The 23,220-nt window shown below is 36.4% G+C and overlaps 1 protein-coding gene across 10 annotated transcripts in view; it reads right to left on the bottom strand.

Moving 5' to 3' along the window:
* The window catches only part of PPFIA2 (PTPRF interacting protein alpha 2), a 289,129-nt gene that overhangs the window by 142,022 nt on the left and 123,887 nt on the right, over positions 1-23,220 (bottom strand). The gene's annotated exons all lie outside the window — the stretch shown is intronic.

The following is a 23,220-nucleotide window of genomic DNA, read 5'->3' on the forward strand; positions in this document are numbered from 1 at the left end:
TCCACTGCTGAGAGCATATGTAACAATACATACAATGTTCATGCTAATTATAGTTGAGCTTAATAATTTCTCAAAGTAAATACTGACCTAGGATTTTTTTCTGTGATTATTTACCAATTCAATAGAGTAAACCTGGTATTTAAAGCAGGCAAAAATACAGCATAAAATACCTGGATTCAAGCATTTTTAAGATATGGAAAACACAACTTACTGCGAGATGTGTTTTACAATGAATTTACTACTATAATTTGAGGAAGTTAAGCCTGACTGGGTATTACAGCTTACTTTTGCAGTAAAAAAAAATGCACACATTATCAATATATTTAACAACAGCCTCAGGCAGGTCTTCATGTCCATTTATCTTCAAATCACATATTTGCAATGATCCTCACATTTTTATTTGTGACAGTTTTAAATACTGGATATACTTTTAAACTTTCAGTCTTTTAAAGGCAAATTATGTAGTCATATAAAAAAAATCTTGAATTTTAAGAAAAACTCCCTGTATGCTGACAAGTTCTTAACTTGTTTCTGTCAGATTTCCCTTTAGATTTACAGCCTTAAATATTGGAAAACATTTTTATAATACTATTCTCTTTACTTAAAAGGTATTTCACTTCATACAGAGCAGCTACTTTGGAAAAGATAATTTCCATGCAAAGCAACTTGATGTTAATTCATGTATCATGTTCAGATGTATTTATACCAGAACTGTTCCAGAATTTTTTAAGGAAAACACAATACATATTATTTCAGCATGGCTATGTTTTAAATGAACAATACTTCAGCACAAGTAAACACACACATTATAAATTTTACCCATTCAGCATCTTTATTTAATCATGGTTCAGTGGTTCATAAATTACACCTCTGTGTGTATGTGTGTATATATATCTATACACACACATACAACTACTAAAAAATGTTGAAACAAATGCTTTTGGAATAATTTTTTTCACATTTAATTTGCATATGTCTGATATATGATTTTTCTGAAAATTTTGCAGTTATGTTTAAAAGGGTAGATCTACTGTATACTTTTGACTGCTGCATCTGAGCTCTATTAACTAATTTATTCTTGCTGTTCACTGTTAACAGCAATATTCTCTGAGTAACTTTATCATAATTTTTCAAAATTGTAAACAATTTTCCCCCTCTTTCCCCTTGTAAAACTGAGGAAGACCCACAAAAGACATAGTGACAAAAAGTATAAAATTAATTCTGTTGAATTCAATTCTAGCAGCTGATGGGGTTTAAGTCCAGTATTTTGACCCCTGGGAAACTTAACATAGTTGGGAATGAGTGACCCCCTGATACTTCAGTACTGTAAGGCTATTTCCTTATAGCCATAGTAATTTCCTATCCACAATGCCAAGTGTAAGAAAAGTAATAAAAATATTCAATTAAAAATATCAAATGGGTGCATGGATTCTAAAATAGTATTTCTTCAAACAATGTATGTTGAGTCAAATGCATCACATTGTCATGAGGATATTACTGGCAATCATTGCAGGTACAAAAAAATCTATGAAAGAGTTTTTGCATTGTAAGTAGTGCAGCAATTCCCATTCATGCATGTTGATTAAATATTTATTCTAGTCAGGAATGCATCTAATGGTATAGAATCAGCTTAGTATTTCGTACCTTAGTAACTACAACATATTTGAATTAATATTTATGACACTTCCTATTACAGTTTGGGCTTTCTCCTTTGGAAAATGTTTAACGGAGGAGAAAATTAAAGTTTAGCAGAGGAGAAAACAGGGTTAAAAGAGAGAGAAAATTCTGAATATTAATCTCTAGAACATGCATATATTCTTGCTTGGGAGGAGCACTTTGGTTACTATCTGCTGTAAACCACATGCAGGGGGAGAGATCCTCCAGCTGCATCCTACTGATGGACTTAAAACTATGCTTCCAGTCTCCTTTTCATCTTTCTTTTGGATTTCCACATAGAAAAGCCTTTTCTGAGGCTGTGACGCTTCTGAAAACATTTTCAGAAAATACATTACCTATGAAACGCCCTCTTTCTAGGACATACTCAGCCAAGCTACACCTCCGGGAGTTCCCAAGACTACATGTGACAATAATCACAAATAATGGCACACATGCAGCAAACTGACCTGCCTTTCACAACCAGATGGAAATAGTGACAAAGGATTTATGAGACTATAATTTCAAGTTTCTGTGGAAGCAATAAAATTAAATGGAATTTTACCTAATTCTCTAAATTACCTATAAGAATTAGATCAAAATTCATTAATCCCAACACTGGTATTCCTAACCTTCAAACATGAAGCAACTGCATTTTCAACTAGTTACTTACACTGGACAAGCAATCTTGCTATCCAGGTCATAGGAGAAAGAACATATTTTCCTAAGCACCAACATCACAAAAATCCAAACCTCCTTAGCTAGTCCCCAGTCAAAGCTCTGGTAAAGCAGGAAATCGTGCACCCAGTTATGATATGAGCAGTACAACTCTAATTTCAAGGCCACATCCAAAATAAGGACAGGGAACATAGAAGAAAGTCAGATTTTATAAAAAATGGTATGGAAAGCTGCTGGAAAAAAAATCAAAGATACTCACTGAACAAACTTAATTTGTTAAAACATTGAATAAACCAGGGCAGAACCTTTCCCAGGTTTTTTTGATTCTATGATGAAGATTTCAGACAGGTGAAACTTACTTACTAGAAAATGATGACAATCCTGCTCTCAGAAATAAAAAAAAAAATCTCCCTTTGAGCAATATTTGTACAGATGTATGTACACACACTACGCATAAATATTATATGTTTGATGATGAGAGTCTCCAGGCCAAAACAAAAAAAAAAGTATAAAGAAGTAACAAAAACCACTTATAAGCAATCTATATTAACATAGCTCCCTGGTATTTCTGTTGACCTGTACAAAATTCATCCATGGGAGCACTTCTTCTGAGCTATTGGGAACTTCCTAACACTGCACAGTGAAATCTACATGCAAAACCTGCAAGGATCTATTCCTTAAAACCTAATACGTAGAAAGACAGACCTTGCAGTCTGCATAGTATTGTTACATGACATAACAAGGTAAGCTTATACCTATTAACATAGGTATTAATATACCTTATTAAGTGAGCATTTTAAAGAGAAAATAAGATTCAAAAATATTTATTTACCTGTATCAAACTAACTGAACTTCCTAATTATTCTTTGATTAATCCCTTTACAAATATTTCAATAAAATCACCACAGTTAAAATAAAATCTTACATTTACACTATAAAATACCTACAATATTCTTGTAGGAGATGCTTATTATAAGGAATGAAGATTCAGAACAGTGATCACAGAAGCAGAGTTTGAGTTCACATATCCATTAAAAAATCTCGAGATCGAGCCTTTCTGCTTTACCAAGGCACAGAAATAATTCAGACATGCATTGCATGATTAAAAATTTACTTAATAAAAAGACTCTAAAAAGGAACTGTCTGAATTGTTCCTATTCAAGAAAGAAAAAAATATTACCTTTCCTTTTCTTCCTAATTGTCAGACTTTCCTCCATGTAAAGTCTTCTCAGACAAGAAGTTTGTTATTTGTTTTTTGGTTTTACTTTTATTCCAAGTGCAGAAAACAGAGAAACTGCTCGTTTCACAGAAGCACGGAATCATCAAGGTTAAAAGACACCTTCAAAATCATCTAGTCTGGCCATCAGCAACCTGTGACCACCACAAGCACCCCTCAGCCATATCCTGAAATGCCAAAGCCAGACACCTCTTCTTGAGCGCCTCCCCAGACAGCAACTCCACCACCTTCCTGGGCAACTCATTCCAATGCCTAACCATTCTTTCAGCGAAAAGAATTCTACTAACTTCTAATTCTACTAATATCTAATCTGGACCTCCTCAGGAGTGGCAACTTCAGGTCATTTCCTCACATCCTTTCACTTGAGACATGGCACAAGAGCTGTATCCCACCTGGCTATAACCTCCCTTCAAATACCTAAGCTAAACAACTACAGCTCCGTCATTGGACTTGTTCTTCAGATTCTTTGCCAGCTTTATTTTCCTTCTTTGAAAATGCTCCAGCACCTAATTGTTCTTTTTTGAAATTCCATATTGTATAAAAATATGAAACTATAAGATCATTGCACAAATATGGAATCCAAGACACATTTTTTTGGGTTACCCTGGACAGCGTTATATTGATTGGTTTTCAAACTAGGTCTGAGGAAATCATGCTGGCTACTCTTTTGTTCTGTCTAATGAAGTGTGAACTCTGTTACTTATGTTCCAGGTTCAATTCCAAGTCATTTTATTGATGACTGGCATGGGAAAGGAGAAGGGAGGGGAGGGGTGAGGGAGTGAAGGAGAAAAATAAAAGAAAGAATAAATTAATAACCAAAGACACCAACAGTGTTTTCCTGTGCTCCCTGAAATCCTGCTCCTATAATGAACCAGTTACCAGACCTGTCCCCAGCTAGAGCGCTAATCTCTCTTCTCCAGGCTGCGAGGAAGGAAGAGACAGCAGTTCACACACATGTACACACTGCCCTGCAAAAAGACAAGTATGGTTTAGGAAGGTGTGTTTAGACTGATGCTAAACTGTGCACACGGTGCTTGGAGAAGAGACGACCTGAGAGATCCAGGTCAGACGGAACTCGAGCACATCTGAGGAGCCTATACAGGTCTCAGAAATCTCACAGATCTTGTGGAAGAGAAATCTCACAAGGATCACAGAGACTATCAGAGTTCTGTTAAAGACAAAACTAAGAAACACATTCAAAACACAGTGAATCATACTTGCTAGAATTTAAAATCTTTGTGTCCTCTAGTCTCATTCTTACTGTATGACTACAGCAGACTGCAAAGCCAAAGCCATGCCTAAATAACTCTCTACAGCCTCATACAACTTTGATTGCCCCATAAAGGCCAGGTGACACCTATTCAAAATCTGTTCCTCTTTCACTCCTCAGATTTCTGCATAGGAAAAAAAAAAAAAAACAAAAAAAACCCCAAAAACAACAAGACAGTGAATCACTTATTTTGCAGTAATGCATATTTCCCTCATTTCCCTGAAGGTATGCACCAGCACATCCATTTTCCTCCAGAGGGCCAGCTTGCCCTCTGATCACCTGGAAGCAGGGTAAGGAGAAGGAAATGTGCCCTTGGGTGAGTGCAGAATGCAGCCCCTGGGCACCATTCTGTTCTGCCTGGCCTCTAGAACACAAGTATTTTGTATGACTGGAAGAAAACAAAAAGGAGCAACTGGTACCTCATTTATAACTATAGCCTCATTCTACAAGCCCAGGAAATATGGCTAACACTGCTAACACAATTTTTTCATAGTCTGTCCCCTCAAGAGAAAATATGTGTACAGATATATTGATATCTGAAGTCTGGAAGCATTTCGGTTGAACTGTTCTTAGCTTGATTTTTTCTTTTAAGTGTTTATCCTTCTAGATAAGATAGTGCTTAAAAAATACAGCTTGCTCTTGAAGATATCAATGGAACAGGCATAGATAGTGGTAATTCCTTGGGGATTTAATGCTACTCTGTTGGATCAGCTTCTAAGCAATCCCTCTCACTGTACAGCACTTTTGAGGTCCTGAACAGGTCAGGGCTATCACATAAAATCCTGCTGACTTAAAGAAATTATTATTTAAAATAATCTATATTATAAATTCCCACTAGCTTTTCCAGGCACTTTACAAGTATAGCTCTGAGAATATTTCTTTTATGAACAAACTGAGATACATGTGCAATGTTTCCAAGCATTCTGCTGCTTTTGCTTCATTTACTTTTTCATGTGAGTATAGAAGCCTAACACAGATTTCAGGTACAGTATTTTTCTTCCATTTAAATATCTCCTTCCCAGTTTTTTGATATACCAAGAGGCACCCCAATACCAAACAAACATACAGTGTGCAATGATACATTCAGAATTTACACACAATTTCAAGAATTGAGTGTGATTATGATGCTGCCAAGCAGCATAAAGCACAAATTAACAAGATTTTGGTCTTTTTCCTGGTTGTTCATAATGTTTTGGGCAACAGCCAGATGTCAGAAATCAGGTCAGCTTCACATTAACACCATTTGAAAAATGAGTGGTGGCAGATGCAGGCAATGAAACTACACCGTGGAAAGACAGACCTAAGGTGGAGATGAGACCTATCAGTGGAGATGAGTGGAAGCATTTACAGACAAAATAAACAAGAAGCTGTAGGTGAGGAAGAGCCTGAACCAGAAGCCTCTTTGTTTATTGCCTCCTGAAAGAATCTGAAAATTAGAGTATCTATGGGATTGAAAACTATTATTTGCATTAGACATTAGATAGAGTTCCACCTTTTTGTATTGCAACAGGGCATGGAAATCATCTCTGCCCTGGATCCCTGTCCATCCTGGATTCCTTTAAATAATTTAAACTTGGTGCATTAAAAAAAAAAAAAAAGAAGCTTTTTGACCTGGTACCTCTGAGGAGGGACCCTGAGCAAAGGATGCCCTGTGATTTTATATCCTCACAGTCCAAGAGGAGCAGTCTGGGGGCTGTGGGTTCCTGCCTTGCCTCTGAGTTTCTATCCCCAGACACTGAACCTGCACACAGAGCTACCTGCTCTGAATGTAGTCCTCAACACTATTTTAGGATGAAATGCACATAAAACTGGTTATTCCACTCCAGTAAATAGTTCAAATGTAGATTTCTACATTTGACCACTTGCCTAAGTTCAAGAGGTAGACAAACCAGTCTTTCCACAAAAACTTCCATGAGAAGCAGTATTAAGAAGAATAATTAGAAAATGAAATGAAATTCTAATTTTAAAGAAAATATGTAAATAAACATAAAACTTAGCAAGTGAAGAAAGTACACAGGACTATTTGTCTTTATGTATTAAACCAGCATGTTTATCCACAAAAACTTTTTTAAACTGTTTTAAACTGTCACTTTGGACACTGGTTTAAAACACTACACTGGACTGACTGAAAGCCTGAATTTAAAATGCTCCAAGAAGAAAATAAGCTTTGATAACTAATTTTTTTGTTTATTTTCTCCATATGCAACATTTCCTTCAGGTACTTGAAGCATAAATCAGACCACAGAGTATGTTGGAAGAGCTAGGTCTCTTTAATGAAAATAAACAGAAATTGATGTTGAAAATCTGATTAAGATAATGACAAAGGTGCTTGAAGTTGTGTATACCAGATAATTTGAGGAAAATGAGACAGCTGGGTTCATCCATGACTTCTGTTTTCTTTGCTATGCTGCAGCAGGGACCACGGAATGGTCCAGGAAAGAAAGGGTTTCCTGACACCTATGATCATGCTTCTTTGCACACAGATATTTTAAATAGCCAAGAACACGATCTTCAAGTGTAACAATAATTATCATGCTCATAAAAGTGAGACAACAACACAGCTTAAAACACTAAATTCAGGAGCACAGACTTCACAGACTACAACGAAAAGAATGTAGTAAAAAGAGAAATACTACTCTGGCAACAATTATTCAAACAGCCAAAGAATTAATATCAAAGCATCATTGGAGAGATATTGCCTATATTTTTCCTGTCTCACCTCTACAATAACATGAAAGACTCCAGATCCAGACAAAAGCAACCTTTTTGAGTACACTGAACTGCAAATACAGACAAACGCATATATAAAAAACATAGGATCTCCTTTCCAAAACAGAGGTATTTTGTTGATTAGTGTAAAAAATCCAAATTTAAACCATGAGGATCTGACAACACTACTAATACAATTTTTTATTTCTAATAAAAATTAGAATTGCTTAACATTATCTAGGGCCTTAAAAATACATCTTTCTAATGTTTATTTTTTAAAAATCAAAATTTTATATCTTATCATCACTGAAAAGTCAGCAAGTGTAACAACCGTGTGATTTCACCTGTACATTGTGTCTGTCCTTCAAGTATTACTTTCATAATCTCTAAAGCGTTCACAAAACATAGCGAGAAAGGGAGAAGATAGATATGAGCTAGTAGGGCCCAGAAGAATCCCCATAAAGCACACAGCCAGCCATCAGGATGTAATGAAGACCTAAGGAAATCTGCTGTACTAACAAAGCTAACAGTTGAGAAAGGGCAGATCAAAGAACCCTGATCAGCTAAAAGACCAGATCTACAAAGAGCACAGATTAATAGCTACCTGCTTATGACAGAGAATCTGTACAAAAAAAGATGAAATTGAATGACTTGCACACCTTATCTAATTTAAATGTAATTCAGAGTACGTGAAGTTAAGAGCTCAAGATTCCTGACCCTTGAGGGAGAAAAACAGGTTGCTTCAAAGGCAACTCAATAGCTGAGCTGATTAACTAAAATTAAATGGTTTGAACGTAGCATTGCCCTCTCTCAACCAAAAAATCACCAGCCTTGCTTACTAAGAAACGACAAGTACAGACAAGGCATTTTGTTATTTAATTGCATCTTTTCTTGGCAAAACAGAACACTTTGCTTTGAAAAAGTTGTTTCCTCAACAATGCAGCATCATCTCACTGCTCACTGGCCAGCACGGGGAAGGAAAACTTCAGCAGGTGCTAAATACAATGGACTTTCTGGTTGGTGCTGAAGATCATAGACCCATGTAATGGCTTGCGTTGGAAGGAACTTCAAAGTCCTTCTAGTTTCAACACCTTCCACTGGACCATGTTGCTCAGAACTCCATCTAATCTGGCCTTCAACACTTCCAGGAAGGAGGTATCTACAAATTCTCTGTGCAATCTGTTCAAGTGCCTCACCAACCTCACAATAAAGAATTTCTTCCTAACATCCAATCTAAATCTACTCTCTTTGCTTGAAGCCATTCCCCCTTGTTTTTTTCCTGAATGTGCTCTTGTAAAGTCTATCTCCATCCTTCCTGTAGGCTCCTTTCGGGTACTGGAAGGTCACAAGTAGGCCACCCCAAAGCCTTCTCTTCTCCAGCCTGAACAATCCCAATTCTTTCAGTCTTTCTGCATAGGAGAGGTGCTGCACCCCCTAATCATCCTGCTGGCCTCCTCCAAACTCACTCCAACGAGTCAATGTCCTTCCTGTGCTGGAGACCCACCACATCTCTGACAGAGGGAGGCTTAGCTGAGTTTCCATCTCAAAATAAAAATGAGTTGCTAACTATTCATAAAGGATACATTCAGATACCAAGAGAACATCTGGACACTCTACAAAGCACCAGTGACAGCAATATTTTTCTTACAGTGTATAAGGAGTATGCTATAGTTTTTAACTATAGCAAATTTATTCCAATCTTGGAAACCCTCAACCACCCCCCACCCCCCCAACTCCTCTCAATAATAAATCCTTCCACCATGATTTTCTGCATTGCAGACGCAAATGAAATTAAAAAGCCAATTTTATGTAACCTGTAATATCGCAATTGCACAGAAAGCACAAAAGAAATTATGTCTCGTAGGTATTAAGGAAGTGCAAAAAGCAGTTACAATTGCAAATATGCAGATGACAATAAACTCACTAAAAGAGATATTGCAGATTGACTGCCAGCTACCAGCCTCTGGAAAAAAAAGTAATTCAAACTCATACAACTTGAAATGATTCAATAATGTTTTCATTTCATTGTGATCTAAACTAGGTTGCATCAGCTTGCACATACCAGCAATTAACAGTGTCACCCTGGTTAAGCAACTCACAGGAATATCTTAAAAGGAGTATCTTATAAGCAGTGAAAACAGCTCTTGCACTTGGTAAGGGGAAGGAGGAAGGGAAATGGAGACAACTCTCTTCCAGTTTGGATGCACAGCTGCCAAGCCCATATCTTGGGAAACCCATAACATGATGTTCCCAAAAGTAGAAAGCCAGAAGTGCCAAAGGGATAGTCACATTCTAAATCTGAATATGCAAATGCAAGTGTTTCCCTGGCATGTTGCCTCCAATTGTGAGAAAATATAACCAGGGGTGACAGTTCTCCATAGGCCTGAAGACCTGACTTTTGAAACTAATCCTACTGATATGAACAGGAAAGGCACAGTGCAATGAAGTATCTCTTGTAACTAAAAACTATCTTGAGTTAGCAGTTACTTCATTGATTCTGAGGTGTATTTCTCTAATCATCATTTTTATAGATATGGAAGAGGTGCTTCGTTAGGATGTGCTGTGATTTTTTCCTTCCTCCCATGTAACTTCAAAGTATGATTAATTCCTGACTTTTTTTCATTTATTTGTTGCTTTCATTTTTGTTCATGAGTGTTCATGACATTAATTAAAATGGGATTACAATTTTTTGAGTTGAAACATTGCTTAAAATTGTAGCAGTATTCACAGGAAATTAGCTCGGGAAGAGTTGGTTACCAAAACGATGACATTTAGTCAACACTTTATATTTCAACTTAATGTTACAATGGAATAAGTTGTGTTCTGAACACACACTATATTTTTCACCATATGTGTATTAACTAACACTCTCCAGACAATGGCTTGGCTTCTGTACTTGTGTGCATCAAAGGAACACTGGCAGAAGACATGGTTAATAACACAGGAGTCAGAAGGGCAGTGGTTTTTATCATTAACACGACATTAGTTGTAGAACAAAGACACATCATTATATCAATACATGCATTCCTTTGATAGCCTCAGCTCTGACTGTCATGTAACCATACTTAACAGAAGAATTGGCCTTTTCAGCTCAGAATCACACTCTTTTTGTCAACAGTTCTCTCTCTTTTGATGCAATTTTCACAGCTTTATTGTTTTACTCATTCATCAGTCTCAAATAAAATACTGGGCTTAATGATAAGCATCTATAAGAAAAAAGAAATCCAATACATTTTGCAACCCTATGTGATACTGAGTAGTTCATGAGTTTATAGTGAGAGAAATGCCCCAGTGCTTCTACAATAAGACAGGAATTTTAAAATTTTAAGGAATCATAGTTATGATCTCATGTTGATTTGTTTTGCAAACATATTCTGTTTCAACCATCATCTCAGTAAAACTGAAAAGAGAACATTTTAAATGCAAATTTGCTTAAGTGAGTTTATGTGGTTATGGAGTTTCTTCAGTTCCCTAGAATCATAAAACTATGCCACAGTTTGGGTTTGCTGTTCAAGAGTTTGCATGCATTTGAAATCCTGCTAGAAACGATTGAATTTTTATTAAAAAAAATAAATTATATGCATGACATTCCAGTGCAAGTCTAGTTATCACTCAAGCATTAAAGCTGTCTGTGTCCTGTCCCCCACTGTGACCCTGAAAGATCATCTCTCTTTTATTTCTGTCTTAATTACTAAAAAAATTTCCACTACAAGACTACAAGTCAAGATTTAAAGGATAAAGCCTCCACACCATGTCCTACAGACCCACAGCTGTGATCCCACAAGCTAGACAACCCTTTAGGCTGTGACAAGGTCAGAGTGGAATGGTTTTCTTTTTCCACTTTTGTATCATGCTGTCAAACAAACAGATCAATTATTCACTGTCACTGTAACAGTGACTCCAAGGTGATCAGATACTGCAATGATGGGCTGGTATGAGCCTCAGAAAAAAATGAAACCTTCATCTTATCACTTTCCTGAGGGATTAAAATGAACCCTTTTCTCTTTTCCAGTTTTTCTAAGACTCATCAATTTCTCTTTACATTTGAACTTCCCAATAGAATTTTGCCAAAATGGTAAAATACTGAAAGAGTGCAACTGGTGCCTTTATCAAAAATCTCACTCTCATGAAAGCCTGGTTGGGTCTGTTACTCCAGTGATTTTATGGTTGTAAGTTTCAAAGACTGAATGTCAATTAATAGATGTGGGCTCCTCTGTAGCCATCTATTTTTAATTCCATCAGAGAGGCTTAGTGTTAAACATGTGATGGAAGAAATGTTAGTCAGAGGAAAGCAGATGGGATAGCTAATTTTTCTTTCACAGTGTTTACACAATGATGAATTTTTTTTAACTCTCAGAGCAGAAAAACAAGAATACCCCACTCACACATAGCAGTATTCCTCAGCAGGCTTTAGACAGGAAAATACTAAGTTCTGATCCAATTTTATCATTAGGTAGCCTGGCAATAGAATGTACGAGTAAAGGTATGAGTCCACAGTCCATGCCAGCAGTCCTCAAGCTTCAGGGGCTGCTCAGGTGTCCAGGCTGAACTCACTTCAGGTGTGTTCATCTAGAGCCTCCTGCACCCTCAGTGCATGTGCCAACCGCACACAGAACAAAAAGTACATTTTATAACTTATTCCTAATCTATATAAAAGCAGGCTAAGATTAAGAGTTAAAAAGAAGCCCCACAGTGACTGCAGCAACCAGACACAGAAGTGGAACAAAATATGCCAGCCATGAGAATGGCTGTGTTGTGCCACAGAAGACCCCTGAATTTATCCTGGATTACTTGGCTGCAGAAGGGAAAGCAGCACAGCTGCATCACTGGTGTATGATGCCTGCAAAGAGGGAGCACTCACTAACCCAGGAACGACCACAGAATAACCTGATTTTGGATACATAGCAGGGATTTCTACATTGCTCTGTGCCATGCTATGCTGAAGTGCTAGCTTCCCTGAGACTGCAGTCAGCTGTATAAATTCATGGCGCTCCAACAGAAAAGATGAAATTATTCACATCTCATAACTCTTAGTTGTTTCCCAGATCTTGGATGACTCAATTGACTCTTATTACAACCTTCAAAGTTAAAAAAAAAAAATCTAAAACTTGCGTTTTAAAAAATGTAGACAGAGATTCTTCAGTAAAGCTTGTCTAAAAAGATGTAATTTCAATAATAATATCAATAATTCACAATAAACATGGTGCAAATTAATGTTCTGTTTGCATATAATGATGCAGATAAGAAATAATCCCTACAACTGAAGAAGAGTATAAGAATCTACTGCTCTGAGGCAGTTCTGCTGAATTTTAAGTGATATCTAACACAAACACTAAACCCTTGCATGCTGTGTAGAATAAAACCATGCCACCCACATGAGAAAACCTCTCTAGAAGTCCTAAATTCAAAAGGCAGCTAAGACAATCAAACTCATTCAAAGTCTGTGATCTGAGTACTTGATCTTCAGTAAAGAAGATGCAGATTGCAACTCCTCAAAGCCATGTTGCTTATGGCTGAAGAATTCTCTTCAAATTTGTCTGCTGTGTCAACAGAAGTGCAAAATAATGGAAAAACATGAATGAACCTCACTCATTTTTCACTATCAAGATGAGCAGAAGCAGGTTCATCTGTTCTGGAGAAGTGAAACAAGAAACTCTTAACTAACACCAAGAATATTATTAATGAATTCATTAATTAAGAGAGCTCCTGCCTCACATATTTACTTATTTGCAATCATGTAAGTCACAAACAAACTGCAACTTTTACTTCTTGATTAGTATCATTTTAGGTTACTTATAAATGCTTTCTGAACCCTGATTTCCAGTTTTAGGGCCACATAAACCACAAGAGATGTCCTTAAAATCTTTCAGTGGTTGGGCATAATTTTAAGTTAATTCCAGATAGGTTAAATTTATTTTTTTTTCTCTCTAAAATTTCCAAAATAGAGCCTTGTGAAATATCCGAGGTATCCTGATGATGAAAAGAATCACTTTTGCTCAACAAATTATTGACATCAAATAGATATAGAATACGTATATACAGTGTTGCTGCTTTCAGGAAAAGCTATTAACAAACACCTTCCAAATGGTTGATTTCATTGTCTTTTCAAGATTATTCAACAGATAAATATCTTGTCAGAACAAGTAGCACTACTGTCAACTGACCTCATTATTTTTAGGAGAGGAAAAAATACAGTTCTGTCACCCCAAGAACTGTAATCAATAGATACATTCTGTGGAGTTAATACAGAATCATTTATAGACCTCCAAAAGTACCAAAGCATGTGGTGGTGATAAAACAAAAACCACGTTACATTTGGATCTGACAATTTCCCAAACACACAAGAATACTTTGCTGTACTTGGTGGACCAGGATTCTAAAACCACACTTAGAAGGAAGGGCTGGTTTAAAACAACTAAATCATTTCCTTAAAAGTGGAATACTCATACTAATACTGCTACTAGTAATAAAAAATTCAATTAGCCCCTTGTGATATTCAGGAATTTGTATTTGTACTTCTTTCCATGTTACTTCCTGACATCATATGAACAAAACTTGCATGAAAAATCTATTTACACTTTGAAAGTGTCATATCTTCACCTGCTCATGTTTTATTATGGTTTTGAATACTTAAATCTTTCATTGTTCTTTATCTTCTGAATGACATGCTGCTGTCACTGCTGTCTAATACGATCTTGTCTTCCCTAAATTAATTTTGAGTATTGAGATTTTAGAGTATAAACTATAGTTCTAAAAACAAGAGATATCCACTGAAGATAAACTTAATTGTGTAAAATGACTTAAAAATCTGGAAGTTCCAACCATTTTTCCAAGTACAATAAGCATTATATGTCTTACACAGTATTGTAAGCAATGTAAATACTCACTTCTGTGTTTCCACCTCTGTTCCATCCTTCCCTTAATTTGCCAAGTTTTTACACCATGCACTCTTTGTAGTCAGGATTACATTCCCACCTTGCCTGGAACAGTGGGACTTCATGCTTAATTAGTATTATCACAAATACTGAAGAGTGTATACATTACAGAGAGCCCCAAACAGTCCCAATGTTAACAAGAGGTGCAATATTTCTGAAGAGAACAAGCATAGGTCACAATGAGGAAAGTATGAAAATATTCTTTGTAAATATTAGTTAGTTCAAGGCCTTTACATGAGGTATAACCTTATAATAAAACCTTAAAAATTAAAGCCAACAGGGAGGGATTAAGAGGAATCCTGCAGATTAGGGATCTGTAAAATCATGAGGCAGAAGCAGAGCAGCAGGCAGCATTTCTGGGCTGATTACTGCTGGGCAGCCACCCACCACAGAGAGCTTCACTTCTGTGTTTCTGAAGGAGTTAAACAACTGCAATGTTGGATATTGAGTTGGGACACATGGAAAAAGAGGAAATGTCTTTTGCATAGGTGTTCAGCTTGGAGATAATTGTTTCAGACACTGAAAATTAAAATGTATTGAATAGCAGCCTTTGCACAGTTAGGGTAAGCTGAAGATATAGACTGGATGGTTTCATTTTACTTCACAGCACTAACCACACTTTTAACAAAATCAAAAAGCCCGAGAAACCAAACAAAACCAAATATTCTGAGAGGCAATGGTTCTAGAAGTGTTTCTCAATTTCTCATGAAGTACCTGAATAAAAATATCCACTTCATTACATAACTTAGGCCTCTACTATATCCATCATAGCCTGCGCCTTCTCTGGGCTCACATAAAGCTCAGAGGAACTCAATCTAAAATAAAGTCATAAACAATGTGAAAATAAAGCTTGCATTCTACTTTATTTTATAAATTAAAGCTAAAATATTATGTTCAGAATTTCTCCGCACCAGATTTATCTATAGGAACAGAGAGCAATTATCATAACGGTGATTTTCCTTTTCCTCAAATACCCTAAATAATTGTGCACTGGGATAATTCTAACACCTGAGAAGTCTCCCACTTACATTCACAGCCCTTATGAATTGGTTCTGCTTCCACTCTGTATTCTCTTGCAGCCTTGAAAGTCATTTACCAATGGCCTGACAGGAAGCATTCCCTGCCCACTTCCCATTATGCTGCTCTTATGGCCTCCTGCCTTTCCTGAGGCCTTGGTGTCAGCTAACCCACAATAAACTGCTCAGCCTGGCTTGCTCACACTTTTGCCTTGCACACTCTGTGTCCAGCACAAGCACAAGCAAGTACTTGGCTGGGACCCACAGGGACATTTCAGGATCAAGTCAAGGACAGGTAACACACAGATGTCACATGTTCTGCGACCACCTTTGTGTCCCCCTCTCAAAAGCTTCAGGAAAGTCACTGTTTTACAACTTTATGCTACCAGATGTTTGGGCATCTCAGACACATTTAAAAACTACACCACTCCTTATTTAATTTTTTTGTTAGTGTAGTACTGGGATTTCAGCTTTTATTTGAATATACCATCAAAAAACCTTGCACATGTAGCATGACAGTGGCCACTAATACCTCACAGAATAAAACACTCATGCAAATCCCAGCTGTAAATATAGGATAAGTCTTTCTATTGTTAAAAGGGTATCTCCTTAAGTACATATCAGAATTCTGTGTGCATCTGCTTGACTAACATAAAAACCTGTCCACATGTTGTTATAAGAATTTTTAACAGAACAATTTTATTATGGAACTAAGTCAAACAGACCATAATAACAGAACCATGGGATATAAGCCATTTCTAATTGAACATTGCTACTGGCAGCATACTTAACCCTCTTATGTTTAGAACAAAATGACAGATTTAGATTTTGCATTTAATAACAATTTATTTCCCAGACACCCTCCTTTTGTAACCTTTTAAGTCTTTCAATTCCACGAGATTTTGAAAGGATAAGCTACTAATAAATGCAGTTTTATATCTATTTAATTTAAACACAGAAATAAGTAACTAGGAATATAGTTACAGGAATTCCCCAGGAAAATATTGCTGGGGTTTAACTTCTAATCCATTTTTATTTTGGGATTAATGCAGATAGCATCAAAATAAGAAACAAGCTGCATATTCAATTCAGGTATTCTAGTAAAGCAGCACACAGCCTGAAAAGTAAACAGGAAATATTTTCAGTTTGGTGAGTGCTTTTGAATTTTTGTGGTTGAATATGAAACTTCTTCAGTATTACTCTTTTAAATATTTCTTTAGAATGAAACTGTATCAACATCACAAAAAATACTTCAAACCTTGTGTGAAAGTTCATAAATACCCAAAATTGCTCATATCAATTAAACTTGAAGGAATATGTACATATGAAAACAGCAGAAAGAACAAATGATCAATAATTACTTTGACAAATAAAGGAAAAATATTGTCGACGAAAGATACCCAAAATCTCTTAAATGTTGGATTAGGGCTTTTCTCTGCATTGGTTTCTGAGAAGCAATCTATAAATAAAAGTAACAAAAAATATTTTTCCTACAGATACTACAGTAGATATGACTACTCTTAAAAATTACTGAAAAAGTAATTCTAATATGAAAAATATACTTCAGTGTAAAGGCATAGAGAAATCCACTACATGCTGGTTGACATCATAATCTGAATTCAGAGAATATATATTTATCTTGCTCTCTGAGAATAATTAACATTTTGGAATCAAAATGAAGTCAGTGTTAATGGGGATGATATGTTGGGTGCAATATATTGCACCTGTGCTGTTGATATTACAGTTCTACAGAGGAGGAAAAAAACAGAAAAAATAGTTGTCCCTGAAGTGCATGCGTGTGACTCACAACGTGTGCAAGAGACAGACCACTGAAGTGTGAACGTGCTGTTTACACCCAGCTTCTTCACAGAGAACAGATGCTCCATGATTATTTTCAAATATATATTACTATATATATAACATAAAAATAAGATGACTGTAATGCTGTGAGAAAAAGAGGCCAGATTTAGCAAATGATTTTGGTTTTAATTTTCCCTTTCATTTCCTCAAGCTACAAATGAAAAATTTGCATTTACCTTCCCATTTAAGTAGGTGTGTATTTCATTTGAGCTTCCTCCCTCAGAAACATGCATAATACTCCCCAGTTACAAATGTGCAAGCATTCAGTGCAATTTTCAGTGTGGTTTTAACCACAAAGCTCTTGGTGTCATCTCTTGGTCTCTCCGTGTCAGGTGCCTGACAGCATAGTTGGAAACTATTATGGTAACAGGGAATTTAAGGCTGAGTCTATTTCTAGAAGTCCGTCATTCCCTCTACATTAGCTGGCACATAGTATTTTTCCTTGAGGAGCTGTACTGCATTTTTCTTGCTCCCACTTCCACATGGAAGACCCCTGAAACCTATAACTTGGAGAACCTGAGGAAATAATGCTGCAAAAAAAGCTAATTGCATTTTCGCATTATTTGCAGAATTTCTTCCAGGCTTAATGTTTTCTTGTGTTTCAACAAGAACATAAGTTATTCTTTAAATCAGTAATTGGTTTTAGATGCACTCCATTCTATCAACTGGAAGATATAGGTAGTTAGAAGTACCAACAGACAAAAACAAAAAGAAAATAATCACCATAAAATAGTGTTCAAAAAGCTGTTAAGTTAGCAATTTTTATTTAATAGCAGATTATAATCAGTTTCCTGAATTAATAAAAAATGATTTTATTTCAGAAGTATTCATTAGGACATACTGCTGATGCACATGGAACTCTGCTATGTATAAATTGTGAAGCTGAATGGGCTTTTTTTGCTATTGCAAATCTGAAGTTATATGATTTTCCTCATAGGTATTATCTGCCTTTATCAATTTACAATTTTTTATCATCTGACCGGTGGCAAATACAAGAGTCTGAGCACTGAAGAACATCTGACTTGATATACTCAACATCAGATCAAATTTCAGACAGTGTAGTTTTCCCTTTGGAGTGCTTACCCATGACATGCTGGGCATTGCCAGAGCACCCATCACCAGCTCTTGAAACAGATGTAATTTGTACCAGTTTTTCCATTAGCTGTACTCTACAGTAGGATCCAGTTCTAAACTTCATATTCTATCTGCAGAATTTTAGCACCATGGAGAGTCAACTACTGTAGTAAGAGATATTGCAGCAGAGGAGGCCAGGCTGTTGTGCTAGTGTAAAAGGGTCATAGCTGGCACACACAGAAAGTCTGCAATATTTATGCAGAATTTTCTTCAAAATACATGCACAAACACATCTTGGAGAAGCAAAACCAGAAACTTGTTCCTTTCTATTCACACAGATGAAGGTAATACAATCAGAGGAAGGCTGCACATTTATTATCCCCTTGTTCTGCAATCCCAGGTCAGCCTACAACAGTAAAAAATCTCACAGGCTACAGGGTGGGCAGAACACTGTTCTTCAATGCATCCAAGATGCTCCGAGTTCGCTTGTTTCATTTAAATATACAGTAAGCATATGCAGTATAGAATTTATTTCATTCTCCTATCATTGTATGCAAAGTTGGGTAGAACTTTCCAGCTCAAGTAAGAATGAAGAACTGGTCAAGTTTCTGCAGTCACAGAGGAATCCTAAAGTTAGTAGGAATGTTGGAGGTTACTAGGGTGGCAACTAAGTAGATAATACATGATGGAGGTATTATTAGGAGCTGTAGATCAGCACTTGGTTGTTTGGTTTTTTTTTTACCTGCTGCTTGCTTCCTTACCACTGTTGCTCTTTTATTGTTGCAAGTGAGCTCCCCTAAGGCTGTTTTTCACCTGCTTCTAGCTATTGGATTTTCTCTAGCAAGAAGGAAACCAACTTTGTTCAAGAGCAAGTGCCTCATCACAGAAAGGTTCCATTAACTACAGCAGCATCCACAGCAAGTGATATTTTTAACCAATTTTCAGAAATATATGAAAAAATCTTCCCAAAAAAGTCCCAAGGCTTTTTAATCTGTTCTTGACTTTCACTGCACCACAAGACCAGTTAAAGTCCATTTCAAAATGAAGATGACTCATGCTCCAGTTCCCTTATCAAAGAAATACTTTGACTGAAGCTGCAAATTGCTGCTGACAGTGATGAGGACACAAATACCATTGGCAAAGGTCTTCCCATGAAATTTAGGACATAGCTGGATTAATGGAACCATTCCTGCCCTCAGTTATCACTTCTTGCTTTCTGCAAACATTCTTGCACTTTAAAGCACTCGTTGTAATTACTAAAACTGAAACAGGTTTTTCCCTACAAAAGAGGTTGGCATCTGTACTCGTCAGGAGACTTTGACACCCTGAGTCCTAAACACATTCCTGCATTGTGTTTAGCAGAGGCCACTTTCAGCAGATGACACTCAAATTCACAGTAGAAAAGCTGATAGTTATACTGAACACCAATTTCCTAAATTTAGCCTTAAGTACATGCTGTGCAGGAAATAGGATGTGTTTGGGCAGGAAATTTTGGGATGCCTCATTTAAGAAATGTGTTAAGAAACAAAATACTGTAAGAGTGGTAAAATTCCTAAGTCCAAGGACACAGCAATACTCAGAAGTTTCCCTTGCAGTAAAACAAATACTGCAAGTGAAATAGAATGGATCACTGACTTAATGTGTACACCTTGAATTCATATATATACACACACCTTCCCTAAGCACAGTTTACTTGCTTCCTGAGGAAGTAGTGGAATATATGTAACATATTACAATAGTGGATTTAGCAGAACATTTTGAAGGCCACCTGACCAAGCAGATGGATGTGTATCTTGGAGAGACAGTATTTAATTTAAAGCATGCTCACACTCCTGGAATTGCAAGGGGATATTTCGGTAGACTCACACTATTTGTGCTACTTCCACCTTCCTAGCTGAAAGTAAAAAAAAAGGTCTTTGCACAGAAGTCACTGCCGTAGCACAATGCAGTATTCAAGGAACCCTGTTGATACTGAACATGCACATAATGTAAAGATATTAACAACAGTATCTACACCTAATTAGAAGAATTAGCACTTCATGCATCGTTTGAATGGCATTTATTAATTGTTATATTAAGCTGTGTGATTATCCTGTGTTTTGCTGTGGCTTTTTACACATGCATTACTGAATTCTGTATGGGACTTCTGGCGTCATTCAATATATTATTTTTAATATCTAGTAAATCCTATTGCTCTGAATGTGAACAATTGTCTTCTCCAAGAAATGCTTAACAATAGAAGTTTAAAACTGACTTTTAGGAAAAAAACCATATTGCACAGAGAGCAAATGTAAATACGGTGTTAACAAAGGCAACTTCTAGAAGAAGGCAAGATGTGCAAATAACAGTGGAGCCAAGCTGAGACTGCTGAATGTCTGTCTCCCTACAGCTGATACAGAGCTCCCACTCTCCCATCTGTCTCCCAACAGATATATCCATTTGGGAGGTATAATCTATAAACAGACAACACCACTCTAACAGGAAAAGTGTCATAACAGACATATTAATGTTCTGATAGGTACACTGGTCTAGTTTAGTCTCAATGGCCAAGTCCTATTCCATTCCTACATGCTGTCAGAGTGTAATATAAACAAATTTTAATTCTTGTAGACTTGAACAAGGTGGTGATAATGACAGAGAGAACAGGATGGCCAAATTATGCCTCTTAAACTTAATAATGAATACAGTCAACCTTAGATCTTTTATGAAGAAGTAATGCATACCATCAGTTTGTTCTCTATCCACAAATAAAATGAAATAATGCTGAGGCAATTTTTAATTTAAAAATTCAATTTATTTGCTTTCATATGTTGTTTCATAAACAATTTTCATACACACTTGCTCCTACCTATTTTCTTATTAGAGCATACATAATTCATAGAAAGGCCAATAGCATATTAATGCTAGAGACACTGAAACGGTGGAAATGCCAGATTAGCCTAACTAGCTACAGAATAGCATCAAGAGATATTATATAAATTTTTGCCTGTCCTCCCATTATCTTGACAGTTAATCTGCAGCAACACCTACTTCCTATCAGTTAATTTTACCAAAACATCAAAAAAAAAAGAAACCTCAGAATATGAAGAGGCTTAGAGGGAGATATTATTGGGACAGGAGGCTGTATCTAATGATTATGAACTAAAAACATACCCAATATAAGGAGAAAATGGAATCAGAGTAATGAAAACTGAACACTAGTTGCTTAGTATGAAAGTGCTGCACTGTTGCAGAGCGGGATATCCAAGAGTGTCACCTCATCACATAAATCAAGTTAGTATATCAAAAGTCAGCTTTCATTTTTGAATACAGTTGCACAGGCCAGCTTTGTCAGAGATAAATAAGCTATTTTTTTTAGTCAAAAATACTGTGACTTAGAAACACAAGGAAGCTTGCTGGAGATCAGCTTGTGCTTGATCACAGAGTGCCACGCAGTCTCCGAGCAGCAGGAGCTCAGTGCAGCTGGGCCAATGCACCATGTGGGTACAGTGGGCATGCTCTGTTTCTGAGAGAAACTCTCCTGGCATCCAGAAAATAACCAACAGAGTTACCACTTTTATGAAGTGATGGGCAGAGAAAGACCTGCCCCTCAGCTTTCTCCTGAAATATCCTTTGACCTAAAACTTAAAATTCCTAGAGCTGTGTCCTTACCTCAGAATATATGTATTTGTAAAAGGGGCAGATTATTATGGAACTGTATAAATACTACATATAATCATAGTTTAGGACAGAATTTACTCTGCAAGAGAAAACAAATTCTGACTTTGTGCTCACTAATTTTAAGTTTCCCTTAAAACCACTGCAGCGGAACCAATTATTCCGAAACAAAACTAAGAGAACTGCCCAAAATGCTAAATCTTCATTCAATTAAAAAAATTACATTAAAAATTACTTTGACATGTAAAAACAATTCTAGGATTAATTTAACGCTTCCCTGTGTCCCATAAGTATCACCATAACCATTATTTACCACATTCTGGGCATAAAATTAATTCATAGTTATGAATAATTTATTAGCTCCTGTACATAGGTGTAACTCACCCCTAGCAGACTAAGTATGAGAACAATATTCTACTATTTAAATACTAAAAATGAGAAACAGAGCCCCCAGGCTTTACCTTGTACAATGACCTCATGCAGATTTGAGGGTGTTTTGATTTGGGAAGAGAAGTTTCTGAATTTCTTTGGTCTTGGTGCTTATGGAACGTCAACAGAAAAGCGTAGTATTTAGTTGGAGGAAGCCTTCCTTAGACTTCCTCTTCTCTACAATTGCCAATTTCCAATCACATTTTTAATACAGGAGGCAGCATTAATAATTTGGCTGACACTAAAACACACCTATTCAAGTGAAGTTGCAAACTAAAAAAGTCTCAACAGCTCATCTTGTACTAAATACTGGTAAACAGGTGGGAACAAAAAATTAACTCCTATGTGGGAAAGGCCAACAATAGTTTTATGATCATGTTAATTGCAGACCTGAGTGCATGCATTAGGCAAGGAGATAACTTCATTATTTTACACAGACATGCCCCAAAGAGTCTTCTTTTTTAATCTTTATTTTCTAGGGAGAGTTGGCATTTGGAAAAAAAAATTCCAAACCCACTGTTTTAAGAATTAAAAGGCTAAAACATGATAGAAACTGTCCACATCAGTGCACCATCACTGAGGAAGCTTAAGGTCAACTAAATGTATTATTCATACACTATTATGAGCTATGTGCTCCTTCTAAATGTAAATTAGACTCTGTAATTATTTTCTACTTTTAAAGAACATCATTCATAAAGCCAA

This window comes from Melozone crissalis, unplaced genomic scaffold (genome assembly GCF_028551555.1).
Source record: "Melozone crissalis strain CALT ecotype California unplaced genomic scaffold, PUWL_Pcris_2 ptg000004l_1, whole genome shotgun sequence".
Taxonomy (NCBI): domain Eukaryota; kingdom Metazoa; phylum Chordata; class Aves; order Passeriformes; family Passerellidae; genus Melozone; species Melozone crissalis.